This window comes from Halichoerus grypus, chromosome 13, assembly GCF_964656455.1.
Source record: "Halichoerus grypus chromosome 13, mHalGry1.hap1.1, whole genome shotgun sequence".
NCBI lineage: Eukaryota > Metazoa > Chordata > Mammalia > Carnivora > Phocidae > Halichoerus > Halichoerus grypus.
The window spans coordinates 72,916,246-72,931,352 of record NC_135724.1 but is presented as its reverse complement, the minus strand read 5'-3'; the positions used below and the strand labels follow the sequence as shown (position 1 = coordinate 72,931,352).

General features: G+C 37.3%; 1 long non-coding RNA gene across 3 annotated transcripts in view; it reads right to left on the bottom strand.

The window, feature by feature from the left end:
• Positions 1–15,107, bottom strand: part of LOC118555194 (uncharacterized) — a 96,503-nt gene that overhangs the window by 66,822 nt on the left and 14,574 nt on the right. The window contains exon 2 of one of the 3 annotated variants that reach the window (XR_013443470.1): positions 1,320–1,415. The exons of the other annotated variants lie outside the window; for them this stretch is intronic. This is a non-coding gene — a long non-coding RNA (uncharacterized LOC118555194). The remainder of the gene's footprint in view (positions 1–1,319; positions 1,416–15,107) is intronic. 3 annotated transcript variants of the gene reach the window in all.

Here is a 15,107-nt window from a genome sequence, read left to right as displayed (position 1 = left end):
TGACAAAATGAAACGTTCCAATGTCAGAATTATTGGGATCCCTGAGGGGGTGGAGACAGAGAGATCTAGAAGATATATTTGATCAAATCATAGCTGAGAACCTCCCTAATCTGGGGAAGGAAACAAACATTCATGTCCAAGAGGCAGAGAGGACCCCCTCCCAAGATCAATGAGAACAGACTGATGCCAAGACATATAATAGTACAATTTGCAAATCTTAGATCCAAGGAAACAATCTTGAAAGTGGCTAGGGGGAAGATATTTCTTATGTACAGAGGGAGGAATATCAGAACAGTGTCAGACCTGTCCACAGAGACCTGGCAAGCCAGAAACGGCTGGCAAGACATATTCAGAGTACTAAATGAGAAGAACATGCAGCCAAGGATACTTTATCCAGCAAGGCTGTCACTCAGAATGGATGGAGAAACAAGGAGGTTCCAAGACCAGCAGAAACTGAAAGAGTATGTGACCACCAAGCCAGCCCTGCAAGAAATATTAAGGGGGGAGGGGGGGTTCTAGAAAAGACAAAAGACCCCAAGAGTAATTTAGACCAGAAATTTACAGAGACAATCTATAGAAACAAGGACTTCAGCAATTCAGTAATGTGGCAGGATACAAAATCAATGCACAGAAATCAGTTGCTTTCCTATAAACTAACAATGTAACTGTAGAAAGAGAAATTAGAAAATCTATTCAATTTACAATAGCACCAAAAACCATACGATACCTTGGAATAAACCTAACCAGAGGTAAAGGATCTATACTCAAGAAACTACAGAACACTTACGAAAGAAACTGAAGAAGACACAAAAAGATGGAAAAACATTCCATGCTCATGGATTGGAAGAATAAACATTGTTAAAATGTCTATGCTGCCCAGAGCAATCTATACTTTCATCGCCATCCCAATCAAAATACCAATGGCATTTTTCAAAGAGCTGGAACAAACAATCATAAAATTTATATGGAACCAGAAAAGACCCCGAATAGCCAAGGAAATGTTGAAAAAGAAAAACAAAGCTGGGGGCATCACGTTGCCTGATTTCAAGCTATATTACAAAGCGGTAATCACCAAGACAGCATGGTACTGGCACAAAAACAGACACATAGATCAATGGAACAGAACAGAGAGCCCAGATATAGACCCTCAAGTCTATGGTCAACTAATCTTTGAAAAAGCAGGAAAGAATATCCAATGGAAAAAAGACAGTCTTTTCAATAAATGGTGCTGGGAAAACTGGACAGCTATATACAGAAGAATGAAACCCGACCATTCTCTTACACCATACACAAAGATAAACTCAAAATGGATGAAAGACCTCAATGTGAGACAGGAATCCATCAAAATCCTAGAGGAGAACATAGGCAGTAACCTCTTCGACATCGGCCACAGCAACTTCTTTCAAGACACGTTTCTAAAAGCAAGGGAAACAAAAGCAAAAATGAACTTCTGGGACTTCATCAAGATAAAAAGCTTCTGCACAGCAAAGGAAACAATCAACAAAACCAAGAGGCAACCCATAGAATGGGAGAAGATATTTGCAAATGACATATCAGATAAAGGGCTAGTATCAAAAATCTATAAAGAACTTATCAAACTCAACACCCAAAGAACAAATAATCCAGTCAAGATATGGGCAGAAGACATGAACAGACACTTCTGCAAAGAAGACATATGAATGGCTAACAGACACATGAAAAAATGTTCAACAGGGGCGCCTGGGTGGCTCAGTCGTTAAGCGTCTGCCTTTGACTCAGGTCATGATCCCAGGGTCCTGGGATTGAGCCCCGCATCGGGCACCGTGCTCGGTGGGAAGCCTGCTTCTCCCTCTCCCACTCCCCCTGCTTGTGTTCCCTCTCTTGCTATGTCTCTCTCTGTCAAATAAATAAAGAAAATCTTTAAAAAAAAGAAAAAATGTTCAACATCATTAGCCATCAGGGAAATTCAAATCAAAACCACACTGAGATACCACCTTACACCAGTTAGAATGGCAAAAATTAACAAGGCAAGAAACAACAAATGGAGAGGATGTGGAGAAAGGGGAACCCTCTTGCACTGTTGGTGGGAATGCAAATTGGTATAGCCACTTTGGAAAACAGTATGGAGGCTCCTCAAAAAGTTAAAAATAGAGCTACCCTATGACCCACCAATTACACTACTGGGTATTTACCCCAAAGACACAGACGTAGTGAAAAGAAGGGGCACATGCACCCCAATGTTCATAGCAGCAACGTCCACAAGAGCCAAACTGTGGAAAGAGCTGAGATGCCTTTCCACAGATGAATGGATAAAGAAGATGTGGTCCATATATATACAATGGAATATTACTCAGCCATCAGAAAGGATGAATACCAACCACTTGCATTGACATGGATGGAACTGGAGGGGATTATGCTAAATGAAATAAGTCAAGCAGAGAAAGACAATTATCATATGGTTTCACTTATATGTGGAACATAGGAATAGCATGGAGGATATTAGGAAAAGGAAGGGAAAAATGAAGGGGGGGGAGTAAGAGGGGGAGATGAACCATGAGAGACTGTGGACTCCAGGAAACAAACTGAGGGTTTCAGAGGGGATGGGGGTGGGGGGATGGGTTAGCCTGGTGATGGGTACTAAGGAGGGCACATATTGCAAGGAGCACTGGGTGTTACATGCAAACAATGAATCATAGAACACTACATCAAAAACTAATGAAGTACTATATGGTGACTAAAATAATAAAAATTAAAAAAATTAAAAAGAAGGAAATAAATGCTTGCTACTAAGCTGGTTAACATGTAAAAAAATAAAATAAAATAAATAAATCTTTAAAAAAATACAATTATTATTAGCCCATCTGTCTGGCATGTGATATAAAAGTTTGTAAAAAAATGTATCAGAAATACACCTAGTGCACAATGATAAACCTTTTTTTTCTTTTCTTAAAGAGAGAGAGGGGGGTAGGAGAGGAGGGGAAGAGGGAGAGACAGAATCCCAAGCAGGCTCCACACCCAGGACAGAGCCCAACGCAGGGCTTGATCTCGCAATCCTGAGATCACAACCTGAGCTGAAATCAAGTCGGATGCTTAACTGACTGAGCCACCCGGGTGACCCCCCCCCCACCAAGGATTAACCTTAAGTAGGTATCTTCAAAGAGGATACAAGTTGTTTTCTTCATTAAAGACCAGTGTCACTAAGAACTCCAAAGACACAGTTAACAGTGTTACTCAGAATGTTTCATAAGACTAGGTTCTTAACAATAACTTTACATTTCTTTTTTTTTTTTAAGATTTTATTTATTTATTTGAGAGAGACAGAGAGACAGAGTACAAGTGGGAGGGGCAGGGAAAGGAAGAGAGAATCTCAAGCAGACTCCACACTGAGTGCAGAGCCCGGCATGGGGCTCGATCTCACAACCCTGAGATCAGGACCTGAGCTGAAACCAAGAGTCAGATGCCAAACCAACTGCAGCACCCAGGTGCCCCTAATTTTACATTTCTTAACTGAGAAATCTTTTAAATTTCTTACCCATTACCATTCTAATACTTTACTTTCTCTCAGACTCCTGGATCACACTTAACCCTCTCACTCTGAACAGATGGAACTCTGAAAAAAGAGACTTCATGCACTCTCTCACCTGCCTTCTTCTATCATCTGCACTCTATCCATCCCTAGCACCTTCAATAATGTCTCAGAGGATAACCCCCCCCCCATGTCAGATATTCCTGGACTAATTCTCTCCCTCTAGGACTTTATGCCGTAAGTCACTCCCCATACTATCCTATCTGCAGTCACTCTTTTGCCACAAGATTCTTCCCAGTTTACAAACATGCATGTGTCTTCTCCAACCTAAATCCTTGAAACTTTTTGGAAAAATTTTACTTGGTTAGGGAAAAGACAATGATTAAACCATATTTAGAAATAAAACCAGTAGTGGGGTAGTTTAAATCAGAAAGATGGTGAGCTAGAAATGAGTTGTTCAGTTTCTACAGTAATCAAGGTAAGAAATAACTGGGACCTGAGCTAGAGTGGTGCCATGAGAATGAAAGGAGTGAATAATTAAAAAATTATGCAATTAAAACTGATAGACCTTGGCAAGTGATTGAATGTGGGACAGAGGGACAGAAAAATAAAATAGTTTTAGAGCAGAGACTTCTTATAGCCACACATAACAAAGAATACAGATTTTATAGAATTAGTTCAGGAAAGTCACAAATAAATAAATAGTAATAACAAACTCTAGTGGGGTGGGGGCTGGTTTTCAGAGTTGCCACATTATATTACTTAAAATGTCCACTTTTCACCAAAAATTGCAAGACATGCAAAGAAACAAGAATTATAACCCATATACACACACACAAAAAGCAGTCATGAAAAACTGTCCTGAGGAAGCCCAGACATTGTACTACACAAAGACTTTAAATCAGTTCATAAAAATGTTCAAAGAACTAAAGAAAACCATGGACTAAAGAACTAAAGGGAAGTATGAGAATGATGCCTTACCAAATGGAGAATATCAATGAAGGGTGAGAAATTTTATACACACACACACACAAAATCTCTCTCTCTCTCTCTCTCTCTCACACACACACACATACACACACACACACCCAAAATAGAAATCTGGAGTTAAAAAGTAAATAGCTGACATGAAAAATTCACTAGAAGGCTCAAAAGCATTTGAGCTGAGAGAAGAATCAATGAACATAAAAACAGATCACTTGAGGTGCTCTGGTCTGCCACCAAAAAAATAAATCAATAAGCAGAACCTCAGAGTATTGTGGCACATTTTAAGTATACCAATATATGCATAAGGAGAGTCCCAGAAGGGGAAGAAAAAGAGAAGAAAAAGTATTCAAAGAAATAATAGCTGAAAACTTCTCAAATTTAATGAAAAACATGCACCTATACATCCCAGAAGCTTAACAAATTCCAAAAGGATAATATCAAAGAGATCTACACTTAGACACCTCATAATCAAACTACTGGTAGTCAAAGACAAAGAGAGAATCCTGAAAGCAACAAAAGAGAAATCATCACATATAATATATCCTCAATAAGAGTAACAAATGATGGGGATGACATATTCAAGGTAATGAAAGAAAGACTTTCAAACTAGAATTTATATCCAGAGAAACTAACCTTCAGAAACAAAGGAGAAATTAAGACATTTCCATGTAAACACCTGGAGAGAGAACCAGTCACTCTCAAATCTGCTCTACAATAAATATTAAAAGGAATCTTCAGGCTGAAATGAGAGGACACCAGATAGTAACTTAGATTCACATAAAGAAATAACACTTTGACAAAGGTAACACACGTATAATTATAAAGACAACACAAATGTGTTTTCTGTTTGTAAGTTATTTCTCCTATCTGATTTAAAAGACAACTGCAATAATCATAAATCTGTGTTGCAGGTTTATAATGTTTATGTATAATGTATATGTGTAATAATAATAGTATAAAGGGAGGGGGAGGAAAGGGAGCTACATAAGAGCCAAGTTTTTGTAAACTACTGAAATGAAGTTGCATTAATCTGAGCTAGACTGCTATAAAGATATTAATTGTAATCCCCAGGAGGCCACTAAGAAAATTTTAAAAAATAGTCAAAGAAATGACAGGAGAATTAAAATGGTACATTAGAAAATAACTACCAAAGAAGACAGTAATGGAGAGGAATAGAGGAATAAAAAGATATAAGACATGTAGATGGTGCACCTGGGTGCCTCAAGTCGGTTTAGTGTCTGCCCTTGGCTCAGGTCATGATCTCAAGGTCCTGGAATCAAGCCCCGCATTGGGCTCCCTGCTCAGCGGGGAGTCTGCTTCTCCCTCTCCCTCTGCCTGCCACTCTGTCTACTTGTGTTCCCTCTCTTAAAATCTTAAAAAAAAAAAAAGATATAAGACATGTAGAAAATAGCAAAATGATAAACATAAATTCTACCTGTCAGTAATTACATTAATTATAAAAGTAAATGGATTAAATACTCCAATCAAAAGGCAGAGGTTGATCTTTTGAATGGATAAAAATAACATGACCAAACTATATTCTATCTATAAAAGATGCTTCAGAATCAAAGACACACAGAGATTGAACATAAAATGATGGAAAAAAATAAACCATACAAACAATAATCAAAAGAGAGCTGGAGTGGCTATACTTATATCAGACAAAATAGACTCTGACACAAAAAATTGTCACTAGTTAAAGAATGACATTTAATAATAATAAAAAAGTCAATTCATCAAGAATATATATATAAAATTATAAACATATACCTACCTAACAACAAAGACTCAAAATACATGAAGTAAAGAAGTATAGAAATAAAGGGAGAAGTAAGTCAACAGTAATAGTACCTCACTTTCAATAATAAATAGAACTAGACAGAAGATCAACAAGGAAACAGAAGACTTAAACAACACTAGAAACTAACTAGACTTAAGAGACATCTGAAGAACACTCTGCTCAAAACACCAGAACATACATTCTTCTCAAGTGGACATGGAACACTCTAAAGAATAGACAGTATGTTAGGTCATAACACAATTATCAATAAACTTAAAAGGATTGAAATCACATAAAGTATGTCCTCTGATTATAAAAGAATAAGAAATAACCAAAAGGAAATGTGAAAAATTCACAAATATGTGGCAATCACACAACACACTCCAGAATAACCAACAGGTCAAAGAAGAAATCATTAGGTAAATTAGAAAATACTTCGAAGTTAATGAAAACAAGAACACAATGTGTTTATATATATATTCTTGATGAATTGACTTTTTTATTATTATTAAATGTCATTCTTTAACTAGTGACAATTTTTTGTGTCAGAGTCTATTTTGTCTGATATAAGTATAGCCACTCCAGCTCTCTTTTGATTATTGTTTGTATGGTTTATTTTTTTCCATCATTTTATGTTCAATCTCTGTGTGTCTTTGATTCTGAAGCATCTTTTATAGATAGAATATAGTTTGGTCATGTTATTTTTATCCATTCAAAAGATCAACCTCTGCCTTTTGATTGGAGTATTTAATCCATTTACTTTTATAATTAATGTAATTACTGACAGGTAGAATTTATGCCAATGATGCAGCTAAAAGCTTAGAGGAATATTTACAGCTGTAAGTGCTATATTAAAAAGAAAAACCTCAATTACATAACCTTACACCTTAAGAAAATAGGAAAAGAAGTGCAAACTAAACCTAAAGCAAGCAGAAGGAAGAAATAATACATTTTAGAGCAGAAATAAATGAATTAACAGAAAACAATAGAAAAAAAATCATTGGGGGCGCCTGGGTGGCTCAGTCGTTAGGCGTCTGCCTTCCGCTCAGGTCATGATCCCAGGATCCTGGGATTGAGCCCCACATTGGGCTCCCTGCTCGGCAGGAAGCCTGCTTCTCCCTCTCCCACTTCCCCTGCTTGTGTTCCCTCTCTCGCTGTGTCTCTCTCTGTCCTATAAATAAATAAATAAAATCTTTAAAAAAAAAAAGAAAAAAGAAAAAAAATCATTGAAATAAAAAGTCAGTTCTTTGAAGAGATCAAGAAAACTGACAAACCATTAGTTAGAAAGACCAAGGGGAAAAAGAAAACTCAAATTACTAAAATCAAAATGAAAGAGGGACATTATTAGTAACCTTACAGAAACAGGAAGGTTTATAAAATAATTTTATGAACAAATGTATGCCAACAAATAGGATAACCTAAATGAAACACATAAATTCCTATAAAGACCCAAACTACTAACACTGACCCAAGAAGAAAAAGAAAATCTGAATAGGCCTATAACAAGCAAAAAACTGAATCAGAAAACTTCCCAAAAGAAAACCTCAGAACCAGGTGACTTCACTGGAAGTGTACTGAACACATAAAGAGGAGTTCATAAACTCTTGCAAAAGTATAAAAGAGAAAAGAACATTTCCTAGCATGTTTAAAAATCACACAAAAAGAACATTACAGATAGATATTTCTTATAAGATGAAAAAGTCCTTAAAATGTACTAGCAATCTAAATCCAGCAACATATAAAGATTATGCACCATGATCAAATGGAATTTATCCCAGGATTGCAAGGCTGTTTCAATACATGAAAATAAGTCAATTTAATACATCATATTAAAAGCCAAAAGAACAAAAACCACATGATCATCTCAATATATGTATAGAAAGCATTTGACAAAACCCAACAACCTTTCACAATGAAAACATTCAACTAAGAATACAGGGAAATTTCAGCAACCTGATAAAGGGCATCTGTGATAAACCCCAGTGAATATGATACTTGATGGTGAAAGACTGGATGCTTTCCTCTAAGATCAAGACAAGACAAAGATGTCCACTCTTGACAGTTCTATTCAACATAGTACCAGAGGTGGGGCGCCTGTGTGGCTCAGTCGGTTAAGTGTCTGACTTCAGCTCAAGTCATGATCTCAGGGACCCGGGACAGAGCCCTGCATGGGGCTCCCCACTCAGCAGGGAGTCTGCTTCTCCCTGTGTTCCCCCCCGCCCCGCTCATGCTCTCTCTCTCCAAATAAATAAATAAAATCTTTAAAAAAATCAACCAACCAAAAAACAACAACAAAAACCATAGTACTGGAGGTTACAGCCAGGCATTAGGCAAGAAAACAAAATAAAAGGCACCCAGATTAAAAATAAGTAAAATTATCTCTATTTGCAGATTACATAATCTTTATGTAGAAAATCCACAAAAAATTTATATGAATTAATAAGCCAGTTCATCATGTTTGCAGGATACAAGATCAATATATAAAAGCTAATTATATTTCTAAACATTAGCAGTGAACAACATGCAAATAAAATGCAGAAAACAATTCCACTTATATTAGCATTGTTATAGACTGAATTGTGCCCCAAATCATATATTGAAGTCCTAACCCCCAATCTGACTGTATTTGGAGATGGGGCCTTTAAGAAGGTATTTGGAGATGGGGGCCTTTAAGAAAGTAATTAAGGTTAAACGAGGTCAAGGGTTAGGATCTAATATGATAGGACTAGTGTACTTACAAGAAAAAGAAGAGACATCAGAGATTGATCTCCCTCTCTACAGATGCACAGAGGAAAAGCCACATGAGGACACAGGGAGAAGGTGGCCATCTGCAAATCAGAAAGAGAGGTCTCACCAGAAACCAAATCTGCTGGCACCTTGACCTTGGTCTTGTAGTCTTCAGAACTGTGAAAAAATACATTTCTGTTGTTTAAGCCACCCAGTCTGTGGTTCTTCTGTTAGGGCAGTCCAAGAAGGCAAACAGAAACATCAAAAAGAACAAGAAATTCAGGAATAAATTTAAGGAAAGACGTTCAAGACCTGTACACCAAAAACTACTAACATCATTGAAAGAAACTGAAGATCTAAATAAACGGAAAGATACCCCTGTTCATGGATTAAAATGGCAATACTCCCCAGTCTACAGATTCAATGGAACCCCATCAAAATCCCAGTTGCCTTTTTTGCAGGAATTAATTGATCTTAAAATTATTGCAAGGGACCCAGAATAGCCAAAACAATCTTAAAAAAGAATGAAGTTGGAAGACTCACACTTCCCTGATCTCAAAACTTATCACAAAGCTACTGTAGCTAGGACAGTGTGGTAGTGGCAAAAGAGCAGACATATATATCAATGGAATAAAAATACGAGCACAGAAGTAAACCCTCACAATTATAGTCAATTAATTTTTGACAAAGATGACAAGACAATTCAATGGGGAAAGAACAGTCTTTTCAACAAATTACACTTGGGTAATTGGATATTCACATACAAAAAAAAAAATGAAGTTGGATTTCTACCTCAGTTTATATATGAAAATTAACTCAAAATAGTCTTGAAGATCTAAATATAAGTATAAAATTCTTAGTAAAAAGCACTGGCATAAATCTTTGTAACCTTGGATTGGCAATAGTTTCTCATATATGACAGCAAAAGCACAGACAACAAAAAAACAAATAAGTCAAAACATTTTGTGTATTGACATAATCAAGAAATTGAAGATAACCCACTGAATAGAAGAAAATATTTCAAAACGATATATCTGATGAAGGACTTGTATCCAGAATATATAAAGAACATTTACAACTCTAGAATAAAAACACAAATAACCCAATTTTAAAGTGGGCATAGGATTAGAATAGACATTTCTCCAAAGAAGAAATACAAATGGCCAGCAAGCACAGGAAAAGATGCTCACCACCATTAGTCATTAAGGAAATGCAAATAAAAACCAAAATGGCCTATCATTTCATACCCACTAAGATAGCTATTTAAAAAAGTGGCAGGAGGGATGGAAATGACAAGGCAAGGATGTGTAGAAATCAGAACCCTCATACACTGCTGATGGGAATGTAAAATGGTACAGCTGCTTCTGCTTTGCAAACAGTTGGGCAGTTTCTCGAAAAGTTAAACATAGAGTTACCATATGATCCAGCAATTTCACTCCTACATGTATACCCAAGAGACATGAAAACATATACCCACTCAAAAACTTGTACACAAATGTTCATAGCAGGATTATTCTTATTTACTTAGTTAAAATTAAAGTACAGTTGACATATAACATTATATTAGTTTCAGATGTATAATATAGTGATTCAACATTTATATAATTACAAAATGCTCACCATGGTAAGTGTAATTACCATCTGTCACCATACAAAATTATTATAATATTATTGACTATATTCTCTATGCTGCACTTTACATCCTCGTGACATACTTATTATTGGAAGTTTTTTTTTTTTTTATTAACATATAACGTATTATTTGTTTCAGGGGTAAAGATCTATGATTCATCAGTCTTAGATAATTCACAGCGCTCACCATAGCACATACCCTCCCCAGTGTCCATCACCCAGCCACCCCATCCTTCCCACCCCCCCTCCCCTCCAGCAACCCTCAGCTTGTTTCCTGAGATTGAGTCTCTTATGGTTTGTCTCCCTCTCTGGTTTTGTCTTGTTTCCTTTTCCCCTTCCTTCCCCTATGATCCTCTGTCTTGTTTCTCAAATTCCTCATATCAGTGAGATCATATGATGATTGTCTTTCTCTGACTGACTTACTTCACTTAGCATAATACCCTCTGGTTCCATCCATGTTGTTGCAAATGGCAAGATTTCATTTTTTTGATGGCTGCATAATATTCTATTGCATATATATACCACATTTTCTTTATCCATTCATTTGTTGATGAACATCTAGGCTCTTTCCATAGTTTGGCTATCATGGACATTGCTGCTATATACATTGGTGTGCATGTGCCCCTTTGGATCCCTACATTTGTATCTTTGGGGTAAATACCCAGTAATGCAATTGCTGGGTTGGAGGGTACCTCTATTTTCAACTTTTTGAGGAACCTCCATACTGTTTTCTGGAGTGGCTGCACCAGCTTGCATCCCCACCAACAGTGTAGGAGGGTTCCCCTTTCTCCACATCTTCGCCAACATCTGCTGTTTCCTGACTTGTTAATTTTAGCCATTCTGACTGGTGTGAGGTGGTATCTCATTGAGGTTTTGATTTGTATTTCCCAGATGCCGAATGATGTTGAGCACTTTTTCATGTGTCTGCTGGCCATTTGGATGTCTTCTTTGCAGAAGTGTCTGTTCATGTCTTCTGCCCATTTCTTGACTGGATTATTTGTTCTTTGGGTGTTGAGTTTGATAAGTTCTTTATAGATTTTGGATACTAGCCCTTTATCTGATATGTCATTTGCAAATATCTTCTCCCATTCTGTTGGTTGTCTTTTATTTTATTTTTTAAAAGATTTTATTTATTTGACAGAGCACAAGCAGAGGGAGAGGGAGAAGCAGGCGCTCCGTTGAGCAAGGAGCCTGATGTGGGACCCAATCCCAGGACCCTGGGCAGGACCTGAGCCAAAGGCAGCGGCCCAACCAAGCCCCCCAGGCGTCCCATGTCTTTTGGTTTTGTTGACTGTTTCCTTTGCTGTGCAAAAGCTTTTTATCTTGAAGTCCCAATAGTTCATTTTTGCCCTTGCTTCCCTTGCCTTTGGTGATGTTTCTAGGAAGAAGCTGCTGCAGCTGAGGTTGAAGAGGTTGTTGCCTGTGTTCCCTTCCAGGATTTTGATGGATTCCTGTCTCACATTTAGGTCTTTCATCCATTTTGAGTCTCTTTTTGTGTGTGGTGTAAGGAAATGGTCCAGTTTCATTCTTCTGCATGTGGCTGTCCAATTTTCCCAACACCATTTGTTGAAGAGACTCTTTTCCCATTGGATATTCTTTCCTGCTTTGTCGAAGATTAGTTGACCATAGAGTTGAGGGTCCATTTCTGGGCTCTCTATTCTATTCCATTGATCTATGTGTCTGTTTTTGTGCCAGTACCATACTGTCTTGATGATGACAGCTTTATAATAGAGCTTGAAGTCCGGAATTGTGATGCCACCAGCTTTGCTTTTCTTTTTCAACATTCCTCTGGCTATTCGGGGTCTTTTCTGGTTCCATACAACTTTTAGGATTATTTGTTCCATTTTTTTAAAAAAAGTTGATGGTATTTTGATAGGGATTGCATTAAATGTGTAGATTGCTCTAGGTAGCATAGACATTTTCACAATATTTGTTCTTCCAATCCATGAGCACGGAACATTTTTCCATTTCTTTGTGTCTTCCTCAATTTCTTTAATGAGTGTTCTATAGTTTTCTGAATACAGATTCTTTGCTTCTTTGGTTAGATTTATTCCTAAGCATCATGGTTTTGGGTGCAATGTAAATGGGATCAACTCCTTAATTTCTCTTTCTTCTGTCTTGTTGTTGGTGTATAGAAATGCAACTGATTTCTGTGCATTGATTTTATATCACTTTACTGTATTCCTGTATGAGTTCTAGCAGTTTTGGGGTGGAGTCTTTTGGATTTCCCACATAAAGTATCATATCTGCAAAGAGTGAGAGTTGACTTCTTCTTTGCAGATTCGGATGCCTTTTATTTCTTTTTGTTGTCTGACTGCTGAGGCTACGACTTCTAGTACTATGTTGAATAGCAGTGGTGATAGTGGACATCCCTGCCGTGTTCCTGACCTTAGGAGAAAAGCTCTCAGTTTTTCCCCATTGAGGATATTTGCTGTGGGTTTTTCATAGATGGCTTTTATGATATTGAGGTATGTACCCTCTATCCCTACACTGTGAAGAATTTTAATCAAGAAAGGATGCTGTACTTTGTCAAATGCTTTTTCTGCATCTATGGAGAGGATCATATGGTTCTTGTTCTATCTTTTATTAACGTATTGTATCACATTGATTTGCGGATGTTGAACCAACCTTGCAGCCCAGGGATAAATCCCGCTTGGTCGTGGTGAATAATCCTTTTAATGTACTGTTGGATCCTATTGGCTAGTATTTTGGTGAGAATTTTTGCATCCATGTTCATCCGGGATATTGGTCTGTAGTTTTCCTTTTTGATGGGGTCTTTGGTTTGGGGATCAAGGTAATGCTGGCCTCATAAAATGAGTTTGGAAGTTTTCCTTCCATTTCTATTTTTTGGAACAGTTTCAGAAAAATAGGTATTAATTCTTCTTTAAATGTTTGGTAGAATTCCCCTGGGGAGCCCTCTGGCCCTGGGCTCTTGTTGGGAGATTTTTGATTACTGCTTCAATTTCCTTACTGGTTATGGGTCTGTTCAAGTTTTCTATTTCTTCCTGGTTCAGTTTTGGTAGTTTATATGTCTCTAGGAATGCATCTATTTCTTCCAGATTATCTAATTTGCTGGCATAGAGTTGCTCATAATATGTTCTTATAATTGTTTGTATTTCTTTGGTGTTGGCTGTGATCTCTCCTCTTTCATTCATGATTTTATTTACTTGGGTCCTTTCTCTTTTCTTTTGGGTAAGTCTGGCCAGGGCTTTATCAATCTTATTCTTTCAAAGAACCAGCTCCTAGTTTCATTGACCTGTTCTACTGTTCTTTTGGTTTCTATTGCATTGATTTCTGTTCTGATCTTTATTATTTCTCTTCTCCTGCTGGGTTTAGGCTTTATTTGCTGTTCTTTCTCCAGCTCCTTTAGGTGTAGGGATGGGTTGTGTATTTGAGACCTTTCTTGTTTCTTGAAAAAGGCTTGTATTGCTATATACTTTCCTCTTAGGACACGTTTGCTGCATCCCAAAGATTTTGAACAGTTGTGTTTTCGTTTTCATTTGTTTTCATGAATTTTTTTAAATTCTTCTTTAATTTCCTGGTTGACCCATTCATTCTTTAGTAGGATGCTCTTTAGCTTCCATGTATTTGAGTTCTTTCAACTTTCCTCCTGTGATTGAGTTCTAGTTTCAAAGCATTGTGGTCCAAAAATATGCAGGGAATGATCCCAATCTTTTGGTACCAGTTGAGACCTGATTTGTGACCCAGGATGTGATCTATTCTGGAGAATGTTCCATGGGCACTAGAGAAGAATGTGTATTCTGTTGCTTTGGGATGGAATGTTCTGAATATACCTGTGAAGTCCATCTGGTCCAGTGTGTCACTTAAAGCCTTTATTTCCTTGTTGGTCTTTTGCTTAGATGATCTGTCCATTTCAGGGAGGGGGGAGTTAAAGTCCCCTACTATTTTTGTATTATTGTCAATGTGTTTCTTTTATTTTGTTATTAATTGGCTTTATATAATCGGTTGCTCCCATGTTAGAGGCATAGATATTTAAAATTGTTAGATCTTCTTGTTGGATAGACCCTTTAAGTATGATATAGTGTCCTTCCTCATCTCTTATTATAGTCTTCAGTTTAAAATCTAATCTGTCGGGGCGCCTGGGTGGCTCAGTCGGTTAAGCGGCTGCATTCGGCTCAGGTCATGATCCTGGGGTCCTGGGATCGAGCCCCACGTCCCGCTCCCTGCTCAGCGGAGAGCCTGCTTCTCCCTCTCCCTCTGCCTCTGCCTGCCACTCTACCTACGTGTGCTCTCTATCTATCTGTCAAATAAATAAATAAAATCTTAAAAAAATAAAAAAATAAATAAAATAAAATCTAATTTGTCTGATATAAGGATTGCCACCCCAGTTTTCTTTTGATGTTCATTAGCATGGTAAATGGTTTTCCACCCCCTCACTTTAAATCTGGAGGTGTTTTTGGGTCTAAAATGAGTTTCTTGCAGACAGCATATTGATGGGTCTTGTTTTTTTATCCA